We start from the raw sequence: 7786 nt of genomic DNA on the forward strand, positions 1-7786 counted from the left end.
CCATGTTTCTGTAAACATTACAATATCAAAAAAATTTTCCAAGTTAGAAAATAAACATTCTAATTCGTCCACCTTGTTGCTTATAGACTGTGCATTTAAGTGAAAGCAGCGTAGGTAGCTGTTTTTTTCGGTACCAAAATTATGGACTAGCTCGTTTAAGGACACTTGCCCCAAGTGAACTATTTGTTTTGGGTACGGAAGAACACAGAAGCAGCTGTTCAAGTACTCAGAGCATGCAGGTCGTCCTCTGAAGTTATGACAATGGAGGGATCACCAGGCTTTTTTCGGACTAGGATCTTTCCGTTGGAGTGCCACGCAAAGGCATAGCCTGCGTCCTCCGCCCAGGCTTTAGCATAGTTCAGAAGGATTCTCGCATGGTTGGTCATATGGATGGTCGCTAAAAATCCTTTCTGCTTTTTTGTTCAGTTGTCTGCAGTTCTTCTCCACACGTGCCGCTACGCCTGCGCCGAGGCTTCGGCGCAGCCAAGTGCTGCTGAAGAGCGCCCGGTCCTGGTGATAACAACGGCCTATTCTGCGCCATGTGACCTGCCACCATACGTGTCTCCGCAAGGGGACGCTGCCCAAGCCGCCAGAGGGACATCGACCGCAGCCAGCATGGCCTACTTAAGCCGCCTTCGGACTTCGCCGCAATTCAGTGGGCATGGAATGGCAGCAGCGACGATGGTCGCTAAAAATCCTTTCTGCTTTTTTGTTCAGGTTGGTACTGTACACTCGCTTTATTCCAAAAGATCCGATAATATCTGCCTGCTGCTATTCCCGTGCCCACATGTTTTGGTGTCTGAGTTTTATGACATTGTGTATGTTGTTAAACTTCTTGTACTAGGAGGTGACGTTGAACTTAACCCTGGTCCCCCAAAATTAGACCCTGCAGCCGAAACTAGTCAAGTCTTGTCTGCAATTAACCATCTTACTAAGCACCTAGACGAGCGGCACGACCAGCTCTTGGAATCTATCAATGAGGTAAAAGAAAACCAACGAATTCTTGACACCAAGGTATCTGACTTAACAATGCGTCTTGCCGCTGTGGAAGAAAAAGTGAGTTCCTTTGACGCACTACATGATGAAGCGAATTTGGACGCGATGATTACGTCAGCTGTACGTAATGAAAGTGCCACACTACAATCACGGCTGGATGACTTTGAAGACATGGCACGACGAGAAAATTTGGTATTCTATGGAATATCTGATTGTGCGGAAGAGAAGTGGGCTGAAGCAGAAAATAAAATTAGGGGAATTCTTTCTGGCTCGTTTAAACTGCAATTGTCCGAGGAAGCGATTAGCCGTGCACACAGACTAGGAGCGTTTGTCGAAAATAAGTGCAGGCCAGTCATCGTCCAATTTGCTTCTTTTAAAACGAAAGACTCCATTTTTTCACAAAAGTCTAAGCTACGCGGCACAAACATTTCAGTTACTCAGGACTTCTGTAAGGCAACGCGCACCGTACGTAAAAAGTTGCTGGAATTCGCGAAGGCCACCGGACAGCCATTTTCTCTGAAGTACAACAAAGTTGTAATCGACAAAAAGAGCTATGTGTATTGCAGTATTACCGATCGTGTTGTTGAAATTGAACTTCAGGATGGACGCTTTCAAAACTGCCGAAGTAATGATAACAGTCTGGGCGAAGCCGGATCGTGTTCCCCAAACAAAAGCGAAGGCCAGTCTTCAACGTAGCTAGATGTGCGCACACAAGCTGATGCTATTGAGCGGGAAATTTCCTTTCTCCTTTGTAATGTAAGGAGCGTAATGAACAAGCGTGACGAATTATTATCCCTTGTTCATGCGTGCCTGGCAGATATAATCATACTTACGGAAACTTGGTTGTCAGCGAAAATTGATAGCAGGGAAATTTTGCATGGTGCAGAAAACTACGTTCTTTATCGGTACGACCGCGGTAGCCGTTCAGGCGGAGGTGTCTTAATTGCGGTATCAAATGAATTTGTTTCTTTCAAAGTTAATGTCACTTCTGAACTAGAATTACTCTGTGTGTGCATTCGCATGTACCACAAAGACTTCATTCTTTGTGCCTGCTATCGGCCTCCAAGTTCTTCTTCAGGCTTTTCCGAGATATTTCATGATGTTTTAAATAAGATACATATTAGATTTCCTGCTTCAATCTTCTTTGTTTTGGGAGACTTCAATCTGCCCGATATTTCTTGGTGTATGCCCCAACCAAGTGCGAGCACCAGTACGTCTGAAAGCGCATCTTTTGTCAGTGTGTGCTCAGATTTCAATCTAATACAACTGGTTAAATACCCGACTCGTGTTACTACTACAAGCTCAACTATTCTAGACTTGGTCCTCACAACTCACCCAGATCTTGTTACATCCCTTTCTGTGATACCTGGTCTCAGTGACCATTCAGCAATCCACTTCACTATTCCCAACAGGAATCCCAGACGACAGAAAACCTCAAAAACATTCAGAGATTACAAACGAGCAGAATATGCTGCAATAAATAGGGAGCTGGAATTGTTCACCGAAGAACTGTTTCATAATTTTGATCAGCGTTCTGTAGACGAAAATTGGCATCTGTTCAAAACCAAAGTGTCCGAGTTAATAGACCACTATGTGCCCCTGCGTAGAATAACGAATACCGTTCAATCCCCTTGGTTCACACCGACCCTAAAGCGACTACGCAATAAAAAGCAGGGCCTTTTTCGGAAAGCCAAACGCTCGAGGTCAACTGACCGATGGGCTGCGTACAATGAGACAGCCGGTGAATATGCGCACGCGCTTGCCGTGGCTAAGCGTTCTTTCTTTGAAGTTACCCTCCCCTCTATGCTTAGAACTAATCCCCGCAGATTTTGGCTAACCATCAACGGAAAAAGTGAAAAGAAAATTGAACTGATGTCTGAAGACGACTGTGTGATTCCAAGTGAAATGTGCTGTGAAGCTTTAAGTGCGGTATTTTCGTCGGTGTTTGTAACCTGTGTACCATACAGTTCGCCCCCTTTCCCTGCCTACAATTATTTACACATGGATCCATTAGTCATAGACTGGGTGGGTGTTGCCAAATTGATAAGAAATCTGAAACCTTCTTCCCCCGGAGATGATGGTATTAACCCCAAATTCCTAAAAAATACTGAAATATTATCCGCTGTAATTCTATCTAAGATTTTTTCACAGTCTCTGGAAACTTCTGCAATACCACAGGATTGGAAGGTTGGGAAGGTGGTTCCTTTGCCCAAAACAGGTAACACTCACAATCCCATTAATTACAGACCCATATCGCTCATCAGTGTACCATGTAAAATTGTGGAGCACATTATCTACAGCCATTTAGTCCACTTTCTCGAAAACAATTCCTTTTTTAGCAAGTACCAACATGGTTTCAGAAAAAATTACTCCTGTGAAACTCAGTTGCTTAGCCTTGCTAACGACCTATTTTGTGCCGCTGACCGTTCTTCAGTTATCGACTGCGTATTTATCGACTTCGCAAAGGCATTCGATACCGTTTGTCATAAACTACTACTTTCTAAATTAAACTCAATCAATCTAGACGTAAATATTCTCAAATGGTTGGAGTGTTTTTTAACTAACCGCACACAATACGTAGTTGCTAATGACTGTCTTTCCACGCACTGCTCTGTTACATCTGGTGTGCCGCAAGGTTCTGTCTTAGGTCCCCTATTATTTTTAATTTATATTAATGACTTGCCGAACACACTATCATCAACTATTAGACTTTTCGCGGACGACTGCGTCATTTACAGAGAAATTTTGGATTCCGCCGACCAAAGTGCGCTACAATCTGACCTAAATAAGATTTCTACGTGGTGCGATACATGGTTAATGAAACTGAACACAAATAAATGCAAAGTAATGCGAGTAACCCGTCAAAAAAGTAATACTACAGCGTGCACTTACATACTCAACCACGACCCCCTAACCAAAGTGTCATGTTACAAATATCTTGGCGTGTACATCTCGGATAACCTTTCTTGGCAAACACACATCGAACATATCACAAGTGACGCTAACCGCATGCTCGGTTTTTTACGGAGAAATTTTGCTCTTGCTTCAACAGATATAAAACTCGTTTTATATAAAGCTTTAGTTCGGCCAAAGCTCGAGAATGCGTCGTCGATTTGGGACCCGCATATCAACTCGTTACTTCATGATATCGAAGCTATCCAGAATCGTTCCGCACGCTTGATATTATCTAACTATTTTCGTACGGCTAGCGTCACTTCCATGAAATCTACCCTTAACCTAGTTGATCTGTCTGTTCGCAGGAAAATATCACGACTTTGTCTTTTTCATAAAATTTATCACGGCAATTTAACGCTCAAAGATTCGATGCTTTTTCCTCCCACTTATCATTCGACCAGAAATGACCACCAGTTCAAGGTTGGCGTACCCAGCAGCCGGACAAACTATTATTTCAACTCATTCATTCCTAAAACCAGCTCTGACTGGAACCACATCCCCACCTGCATTGCTTCAATAATTAATCCAGTCAATTTCAAGGTGGCTATTAGTGGCCATATTATTTGAATTATCTTGCTTTCTCATACTGTTTTTCCGTGAATTCCGCGGTTTTGTGTAAATCCTGCTGTATTGTTCCCTAGTGTGGAGAAGGTTTTATCACCCTTCTGATTTTTCCTTTCCTGTTATTGTTTATATTACTAGTTGATGTGTATATTTCAAATATGTAAATATGTCTCTTATGTGTAACCAAACTCCTGCTGCATTGCCTGTAGAGTGTTTGACCCCCCACTCCTCTCTGTAATGCCCATGGGCCTTGAGAGTAAATAAATAAATAAATAAAAATAAATATTCTCAGTAATGCTGATTTCTTCCCGACGTTCCCTCAAAACCTTCCTTTTCTCTAGCCAGGTATCTCTCAGTTCCTGCCTTGCGAATCTTATGATCAGTCCTCTCTCCTTTTCTGGTCGTGCGCTCAGCCGGTGTAGGGAAACAACGTCGGTATGAGTCAGCTCATCCATATCAATTTTCTTTGCTACTTCATTAACTTTACTTAGCAGATTCTCATCCTGGATTACTAAGTTAAGACGTCTATTACGCCATTCGAGGTCGTTTACAGCTTGCTTTAGCTCCCTTAAAGCCTTAGCATTACCTTCCTTCTGAAGTTTGTCGACGCGCCCTTTGAGAGCCTTAATTTCTTTATCTTGTGCGTCAATCCACACCTTGAAAGCATCGAACTGGTTCGAGAGCACTTGGATAGACGTCTCTATGCAGTCTACCTTTTCATTTAGTGGCAGCAGACAGGAGAGCTACCGGTTAATTTCAAAGACCATGTTCTTCAAATCCTCATCCCCTTTTAGCTCCCCCGCCAAACCCCCTTTTGGCACTTCCAGGCTTGCATGCATCACATTTCCATGTTTTCTTAGCTTTGTCTTTCTTCCCGGTAAAAGCTGCTTCAGTCATGCCCGAGCACACAGCACCATGATAATACGTTTCACACTCACTACAGGCAATGACATTGTCATCATCCTGAAGCACGGCACGACACATGTTACAACGTGGCATCTTAAAACTAGGCAGAAGCAAAGGCAACACACACGCATGCACTCCAAATCACACGCGCTTGGCAGCAGCGACAGCGTAAAGACAATTTTTCACCAGGAGGCAAAAACGATTTTCCAGGGACCGCGAGAAAGCGTCGTGTGACTGGGGTGTCGCACGACCGTGGTCCGGGTATATGCCGGCCTAGTAGACGACCTCACGCGACAGGTGTGCTGAGAACTTATTTAAACTACAACATTTTGCGCGTTCTTGCATGATTTGCGAACCTTTAGCTGAAATCTAAAGTTAAAAAGACATCCCCCTCGCGAGGGGCACGATCAAATGCACAGCATTTCCGAGGGGGTGCGCCGGCAAGTCGTATCTCTCGATCGCGCGACCCGTGTCGCCATCTTTCGGAGGCGCGGAACAACTTCTGGCGCTTTCTAAACAAACCAGAAATGAGTGAAGGATATAAGGCGCGTTCGGTGCATCGAAATCTCTGTCGGTTTCGTGGCTCGGTCGGTAGTGCGCCGGGCACCTTGCGTTCCGCCCGCGGCGTCATGGGTTCGACACCGGGCGCCGCAAACTGTTATTTCTTTTATACGCCTCGAGCTTCGCGATCGCTGCGCCGCCTGCCGCCGCTTCTCCGCGGCGTTGACGGGATGTGCGCTGCGTGGCTGATAGGGGCTCGTGCAGTGTTTTGGTTCTGTTTCACTTCTTTTCGCCTTTCCGCGCCCTAAAGAAAACTTGTTAATGTGACTTATATAAGCACAGAGTACGTTTAGGTCACTTAAAAGGCAGCTGCGTCTTCGTAGAGCACGCGATCGCCTGCAAGAGCTACCCGGGGACGCGGTTCTGCGCGCATCGTCGCCGCTCTTCCGGGTGTCGGCGATGGTAGCAGCATATCACCCCTGTCACCTCCAAATACGTCAGGCACAAATGAATTATACTGTCCCCTCGTTTAGACCTGATACTGGCACAGTGAGAGGTTGGCTTCATTTTACACCGTGGAAAACGAATGCGGCTTTGTTCCGAATATATATACGTCCCAGAAAAATATGTTTCGGGGATGTGATTAGCCAACCCCGGACAATAACTGATGCATTTTATAAGAATATAAGCCATGCCAAAATGTTAAGTATATTTCAAGCCTGTACGTCGTTAAATATGTGCCCACACATGCGTTATAGCAAGAACCAAGGCAATCTAATATGAAACCACGGGAAAATACATGCTGTGCAAGTGCGGAAGAAAAATAATAGCTCTAACAGAAATGAAAAAAAAATACAGTGCAGCTTCTCACATGCTAAAGACGTTCGCCAAAACTTAAGCCAGGCAGGGCTTACCGGACCAACTATACGCGAAATGCACCGCTATTTCGCGAGACATTTGGGGGGGGGGGGGGGGGGGGGGGTAGGGGAGGAGGACGCTGTGTACAAATGCGGAGCGGAATCAAGCAAAGAACGTTTTGGTAATCACACACGCAAATCTCGCGTTCACTGTCGTTTTGGTTTTCGTCTTCAACGAACACCTGATCGTTGGGCGGACGCATTTTTGGAAGTATACAGGGTAGGCAGTTCGCAAGCGATGAAAGTGTGGGGTGTCTGATACGGCCCTTTGATTTCAGTTTCTACTTTATTCTGCAGGCTCCCTGTGCCATGTGATGATATTTCGGAGAAGCGTTTAGTAGCGGGCGCTGATTATATACTACGATCGTCTGCGCGCTGCTCGCAGAGGATATATGTAGCAGACGAATGTTTGCGGGCGCTCACCTCACAAGACGATTCTTAGTCGTGCGCTGATCCCCGAGTATAATTCTGCATTATCCGTCGTACTTACGTTGAATATTCCCGAAATTAACACACACTGGCTTTTAAATGGTGGTGACCAATATCTGAGGTATATTATTGGCAAAAGTAACTGGCGTGCTGTCAGGTATGAGTTCCGCTGAATATGTAAGAGCACAAAACTGATTTACATCGTAGTCGTATACCCGTAGCATGAACATCAGAGGAACCGGTAGTTATGGAGACATTGCTAGTAAATTCACGGCAGTGTAACTACGATCAGGTCCATGTATACGCCGGTTCCGCGATGCTGGGCTGTGACACACACCTGGCGCTTATACAGACCGAGTATACCACACTAAGATCGCGTCAGAAACATTTACACTCTCGTAAACACATCCCATTTGCGAACAGAGTGACTGCTCCAAATAAACATGGATTTCCAACGCCCGCAAACGCTAAATCTCAGTCGTGAACATGCCGCAAAAGCAGCGGCGACAGTGGGTAGC

General features: G+C 45.1%; 1 pseudogene; it reads left to right on the top strand.

Annotated features, from left to right (window-relative positions):
* The first annotated feature begins 390 nt into the window (after nucleotides 1-390).
* Nucleotides 391-2383, top strand: LOC144149608 (uncharacterized; annotated as a pseudogene).
* Nucleotides 2384-7786: the final 5403 nt, after the last annotated feature.

This window comes from Haemaphysalis longicornis, unplaced genomic scaffold, assembly GCF_048455015.1.
Source record: "Haemaphysalis longicornis isolate Haplotype H1 unplaced genomic scaffold, Haemaphysalis longicornis Haplotype H1 scaffold_1, whole genome shotgun sequence".
Lineage (NCBI taxonomy): Eukaryota > Metazoa > Arthropoda > Arachnida > Ixodida > Ixodidae > Haemaphysalis > Haemaphysalis longicornis.